The 7,564-nt window shown below is 37.2% G+C and overlaps 1 protein-coding gene across 1 annotated transcript in view; it reads left to right on the forward strand.

Moving 5' to 3' along the window:
- Window positions 1-7,564, forward strand: part of LOC135202869 (galanin-like G-protein coupled receptor npr-9) — a 188,162-nt gene that overhangs the window by 88,588 nt on the left and 92,010 nt on the right.

The following is a 7,564-nucleotide window of genomic DNA, read 5'->3' on the forward strand; positions in this document are numbered from 1 at the left end:
CGTTGTTAAATGTCCGAGTATTATCAAATAATTGTCTTGGGCCACTCTTCGGATTTATTGCATTTAATAGTAGAGAAGAGAGAGAGAGAGAGAGAGAGAGAGAGAGAGAAGAATGGAGAAGGAGAGAGAGAGAGGAAATTTATTGGGATTAAACTGAAATGTCATGAATTTTTCCATGATGAGAGTAATTTGTTTCTTTTAGGTAAATTAAATCGCATTTAGGTACTAACACCCCAACGGACACCCTCGTATATGTGTTTGGTGTGCCTTGTGTGCCTTGTGTATGATGGGCTTATGTGGGCTACTGTATTTACATAAGTTTCCGTAATTCCTTTGTTAGATACCCCATACATTTTCTTATAATGCATCTTCTTTATCACATCCCCTAGTCCGTTATTTTAAATGAGGGTGTACCGTATAATCAAATGGAAGAAAATGGCATTTTAAAACAGCTCTTGAACTTTTTAAACTAAAGAATTATTGGGAAGTTTCCTTTGGGTATGTCAAGTACTCATGCGATTGAAAATTGAACGGATGATCAGCAGCGAAAATCATGAACGGCTTATTGCCCAAATAGGCGGAAGCTCGTGTTTCTTTTCAAAGTCCATTTACCCTTGGAGGTGAGTGACGCCATTTAATCAAATAAAAAATCAATCATAACTATTGGGATACGTGTGAGATCAAATCCACCAGTTAGTATAAGTAAAGATAGCGGAATGTTTTGGTGCCATATCCTAGGAATTTCCGCCTTTAATTACGAAGATTCTCAAACGTGGCGAACGACCTCGTTAGTGGACATTAAGTAGGCGATCAATGTTTTGAAAGCCCAATTTTTTCTATTTTAAAAGAATGGGGTAAGCGGGGATAAGATTGCCAAAACCAAAAAATAACAATGTGCCCTTAAAACCAAAGTTATTATTATTATTATTATTATTCAGAAGAATAACCCTCCCTTTCATATGGAATGAAGCCGCCCACAATGGGGCACTGACTTGTAATTTAATCTTCCAAAGAATACGGTGGTTTGTTTTTTTTTTTCTTTTCGAAAGAATTAAGAGAAGGGTAATGGAAAATACAGAAAGAGGAGATCAGTTATAAGAAAAAGAAAAGAACAAAAATTAACAAATTAAATAAATCACTAAATAAAGAGGAGATCAGTTTATTAAACAAAAAAACAGACAAATTCAACAAATCAAATTTAAATAGCTAAGAAATAAAAATGAAAAGTCACTTTATTAAAATACGAAGTAGAAAAGAATATTGACAGTAGGAGCAATTGCATTTTTGCTGGAACTTCTAAAGGTGTATCAGATGAAGTTCCTGGGATTAGAAGACCCCAGACTGGAATCTGTTTTGTGGATAAAGAAGAAATGTCTGGGGATTAGAAACATGATGTTGTGGCCAAATTCGGAAGGAAGAAGGCAAAGCTAAAATAGTTGACGCCTCAAGATATTCTTGTGAGGTGAACTTCTCCCGAGTGAGTCGATGAACATCGAACAAAGCTATTGTCGAGTTTAAACAACGATGGATTATTTAATAGCTAATGAGTAATGGAGCCGCACCCGACCCATCACTCCCTCCGGTCCCTCCCCAATAAATAACTGGTATTTTTCTTCAGTGGCGCGTTCTACTCTCAGTTAGATGATGGTATTGGATAGATTATACAATTTGGGGCCAAAGGCCTAGCACTGGGACCTTTGAGGTCGTTCAAGCGCCGAAAGGAAAATTGATCTTTGTATAACAGGACGAAACCTGTGGCAGTGTTGCAAACCTATGAAACCAACTTCTCAGAAGAGAGGTGGAAAGTCAGATGGAAGAGAGAATGTGAGAGGAGGGCTACAGTTAAAAACGAATGAAAGCGGTTGCAGGTAGGGGCCGGAGGGACGTTAGCCAAAGAGCCTTAAGTAATATCTCAATCCAACCCCCCCCCCCACCCCACCCACCCTACGGAGTATTAGAACATAGAGCTGATTGCTCCACGTTACTTTTCTCTCGCTTTCTATCTCGCTATCGTCTCCTCTCTCCCATCTTCTTCTCGTCTCTTCTCTCTCTCCCTCTCTCTATCTCTCCAAAACGAGCCATGCCATTACATGTTCAGCAAACAACATCTAGAAACAATTTTTATAACGGCCTGTAAAACAATCCCCATGCCCCTGGTCCCTTAAGGATATGAACTGTTTTATAACTCACAGACTATCTTTCAGAAAGGTCCACTTTTCCTTTCAGAATTCAGTTTGATGAATATCATGTTTCTGGTAGAATATTCGAACGGACATTGGCCCTGAAAACACGGAAATTTGCAAAAACCCAGAAACACAAAAAAATTGCTTTCTCTCCGTTACATCAAACACGACGTCCAGACCAAAAGATTTTTGGTTTTTAGAGTTCCTCTTTCCACGAGTCGTTTAGCGTGCTCGACTACCGACTCCAGGGTCCAGGGTTCGATTCCCCGCTCCGCCAACGCGAAATCAGGAGGGAATTTATTTCTTTTGGTGATAGAAAATTCAATTCTCGATTGTGGTTCGGATCCCACAATAAGCTGTAAGTCCCGAAAATTTTAATCCTTCGGGCCAAGCCCTAGGAGGGAGCTGTTAGTCAGCCTTCAGTGGTCTGGTAAAACTAAGATATTACTTGGTTTGTTTTGGTAAGGTGGGATTTTAACGTTACGATGGAACCAGTGGTTATTCAGGCAAACAACTGAACCAACATCTTTGTTTACATGAACTTCCGAACCACGTCGATAGTGGCAACTTCTTCATCCACCCGAAATACACCATCTCTCACACCTCAAATGGTAATGCCCGAAAATCGACCTCGCTGGCCACAGGGGTGGCTGGCCAATAAAAGACCAATAACCGAATCAACCCACATAAGACACCATTACTTGGTTTTTGTGCGAGATTGATTCAAAATGCAGATTATAAAATACACATACACGATATACTACATACATACATACATACATACACACACACACATATGTATATATATATATATATATATATATATATATATATATATATATATATATATATATATATATATATACACGCATTAATCTACAAATGTCCGTTAAGGGCTAATTCGCTCTACCTCGGAATTAATATATTTTCATATATGCTAACCGATGGGTAATTTTTTGGTTGATAATGATTTCGTCGGCTCCCAGGCGCGAACCTAGGAAACAAGAAAACAGGACGTTCAGTGAAGCGCCTTTAACCACACAGCTATCAGATCACACCACACAGCTATCAGGTGATGGCTGTGTGGCTAAAGGCGCTTCACTGTACGTCCTGATTTCTTAGTTCCTTGGCTCGCGCCCGGGAGCCGACGAAATCATTATCAACTAAAAAATTCCCCTTTGTTTAACATATATGAAAATATATTAATTCCGAGTAGAGCGAATTAGCCATTAAAGGACATTTGTAGCTTAATGCGTATATATATATATATATATATATATATATATATATATATATATATATATATATATATATATATATATCCGTCTGTCATTATTCTAATGATAATATGGAGGAATGATTTTCCATAGGGTCCCCATCTATAATTCACGGTTGTTGGGGAATCATATAAATATGTGTGAATGATCAAGAAGCGGTGTGAATGTTAAGATCACACACACATACACACACACACACACACACACACACACATATATATATATACTATATATATACTATATAATATATATATATATATATATATATATTTATATATTTATATATATATATATATACTATATATATTATATATATATATATATATATATATATATATATACACAAAAAACCACACACACAGACACACACACACACACACACACACACACACACACACACACACATATTATATATACTATATATATATATATATATATATATATATTATAATATAGTAAATGTTTTCAGCATTCAAGATTATAAAAGCTAAAACCACCTTGGCACGATGATAATGAATAATCGTTCCTAGCTGCAGTGAAATGCGAGTGAAATCGACACTTATACATATTCCTATATGTAGATGAAATGAGCTAATTTCCTTCTTCATAACGAATAGCTTTAGGTTAATATTACCCTGAGCTGCGTACGCGGGGCCGAATCCCACTGAAGGAGGAGGAGGAGTTTCTTCCTATGTTCCCCATCTGATATCGATTGTTATTACGTTGAACATGGTAAAAAAGATGCTTAAAATGTCACCTGAGCTAATACAAATATAACAGACATACAGGTGGGCGTATGTATACATACATACATACACACACATATATATATATGTATATATACATACATACTACATATATACATACATATATATTCATACATGTAAAATATATACGTGTATATGTGGATAATATATATATATATATATATATAGATATATATATATATATAGATATATATATATATAGTATATACATATATATGAATATACATATGTATAGCGTGGCGTGTCCATATCTATGAATCATTTACATCCAACCTTACAGGGCATATCTTATATTTTGTTTAGGGAATGATGTATCCTACAGGATCATCATTTATCATTCTCGCCCACAACCAAACTGGCTCGTAATAGATCATTTTTCATGACTGTCACAATCGTAATCGTAAACTTTTCTATTCCATTTTATTGCCTCAGCCAAGAATGGAATATCTGAACTATTTTTATGTTTTTCTAATTTTCCTTTCCATCCAATTTTGCATCACTGGTGTTTTTGGTATCTGTTTCTCTAGAGCAGATCTCACCCATGAAAACAAATGCATCCTCTTATTACTTTGACTTGTCGGTCTCGATTCGAAAACCTTTCCAAAAGCAACTTTCTTTCCACAAACCTACTTCCCCGTGGGATAGTAGTGCCGTCCGTGCTCCTTATGCGGTGCACTGTAGGCATTGCTTAAGGTTCTTGTAGCGTCCCATCGGTCCCTAGCTGCGACCCCTTTTGTTCCTCTTACTGTACCTACTTTCATATTCGCTTTCTTCCATCTTTACTTTCGACATTCTCTTAACAATTGCTACACCTTTAAACCTACTTGCTCGCTAGTTTCATTTCCAGCGCCGAACGACCTCATGGGTTCCGGCGCTTGGCCTTAGGCCTAAATTCTATATTCTATCTATCTGCAAACCTAATTCTAGCGTTTTACCAAGAACAATTTCATAAACCTTTGGTCTCCTTATTCTTAAGTGTGCACATCATCCTATCTTCCATTTCTCAAATTCCACTGAGTCTGAGGCTTTAATTAAATGCAATTACCTTGATGTTATCATTGTAAATAAGAACTACGATTTTTAAATCTTTTGGAAAACTGCAAACACTTTTAATATTGTTTTCCATGCTGCAGCCTCCAATGTTTTTGTAAACAATTTCAACAATATTTTTCTTATGCCTATGAAGAATTTTCTCACTAAATCTGTCCATCACCCGGGGCCCCCTCCCCCGCCACCGCTTCCATCAAACCCTTATGTATAAGTTCGCTCTATTTTCTTTTGGACGCAATATGATTCCCTCTCTCCTTCCTGTATAGAACAATCCATTTCCCGTTTTCGACTCCTCCATCGAAGGTCCATAGCCCCAGTTTCTTCCTTATATAAGATGTAAACTCAAGCGGCCGAGGAAGCTTTGTTCATTTACTGCGGTTTCCCCTCTTCTGTCCCGCTTTGGATTCTTGCCTCGCCTACCTTTCTCCAACACTGAGAGAACTTGTCTTTCAAAAGGGAAGTTTGTTATTTCCTCCTGAGAAGACTTCAGTTTTTCTTTCCTGTTCACCTTCTGCTTTTAGACCATGATGTACAGCTATATTATTAGTGTCTTGTCTCTCATCCTCAGAGCTATCCTAACCACCGCCTTCAGACGCACACAGTCAACAAGAATGGGATGAAAGTCAATGAAAAGCTCAACTCAAATCATTCACACCCCCAGAAAATAGGTAGTAGTATTACTGGTAATGTATAAAAGCTCTTAGAAGAAAATAGTTATAGTAGATTCACATCAAGCGTGCATTTGACGTCTAGGCCAGTCCCTTACGACGCTCCTGATTGGCTGTTGATAAACCAGTCTTTCAAAAGAGGTGGAACATACATCCTGGCTATGTGAAACTCTCTCGACAGACTGAGAGTTTCCAGTCCTGTGATTGGCTTCTCAACAGCCAATCAGGAGCGTCGTAAGGGACTGGCCTAGACGTCAAATGCAAGGCTGATGTGAATCTACCATAGTAGTATTACTGGTAAGGTACAAAAGCTCTTAGTAGAGAATAGTTAGTAGTATTACTGGTAAGGTACAAAAGCTCTTAGTAGAGAATAGTTAGAAGTATTACTAGTAAGGTACAAAAGCTCTTAGTAGAGAAATAGAGAGTACTAGTAAGGCACAAAAGTTCTTAGTAGAGAATAGTTAGAAGTATTACTAGTAAGGTACAAAAGCTCGTAGTAGAACAATTTTTAAGTATTTACTTTCCCCCGTTAGTCCCCAGTGCTTAAAAGTAGAAAAAGTGAGAAAATCCTTGATCAATTTTACTGACTTTCGTATTCACAGGAGTTTCAACCTTATTTCAATCAATGTCTTGTATTTTTTTCTAATTTCATTAAATAGCAACAATGGCAAAGATGTGTAGATATATAAACAGGTTTTAAACTATGAGGAAAAATGAGTGAATGGATTCTGTAATTCCATCTACCCATGTCAGTGAAACTCCGATGACTGATAACGGGGAAACAAATCGTATAGAAACCGGGAGACTATAAACCATGAATACAAGATGGCACAGCATGACCTCACTGCGAAGCATTAAGGACCTGGAACCATTGGTATTCAAGTGTCGCAGTGTGGGCCAACCTACATTTTCAAAATAAAAGAATAATCGCGATAAATCATTTATGTCCAATGACAAGGTAAATAGAGTGTCATGGCTTCTGGAAACTTTAGATATAAGATTTTACGGAACTTTTTTTTTTTCTTTAAGAAAAAAAGCTATTTCTGCGATGCATTTTGTCTGCAGAGTTCTGTGTTCTTCTTTCATATAAATATTTCTCTGTGGAAAAAAGCCATTACCTTCACTACAGGATAAATTTCCCTTCCTGGCAGATTATTTTGTACGAACATTAACAGCAGATGTTACAACAAAAGCCAGCAGCTGTTTAAAATGCATATAAGAAAGTTACCAAGAAGCGAAATAGATCAGCAGTGCAAAAGGGCTGGTGCTTTATCTTCTACTGTACTTTTATATCTCCGTGTTACATTCCATTTCCAAATGAATTCGAGGTAGAGGACAGAAAGGAAATTAATTCTAAGGTACTTTTTTTTTCATCTTAAAAGTGAATTTCTCTTTACCCCTAACTCAGGTTTGAAGGAGTCTGAAGGAATTTGGAATTTTGGTGCCTTGCGTCATAGTAGAGACCAAGGTAGATATGGGCATGGCTGCTTTCATACCTCTTGCCCACACGAGAGGCGTACTGGAACTTCATCCATAAGTAAGGATAACATGGATTCCTTTTTCTTAAAAACGGACATTAAACGATTCAGGGAGGACGAGACCGCCATAAAGTTTCGTGT

This window comes from Macrobrachium nipponense, chromosome 33 (assembly GCF_015104395.2).
Source record: "Macrobrachium nipponense isolate FS-2020 chromosome 33, ASM1510439v2, whole genome shotgun sequence".
NCBI classification, from domain to species: Eukaryota; Metazoa; Arthropoda; class Malacostraca; order Decapoda; family Palaemonidae; genus Macrobrachium; species Macrobrachium nipponense.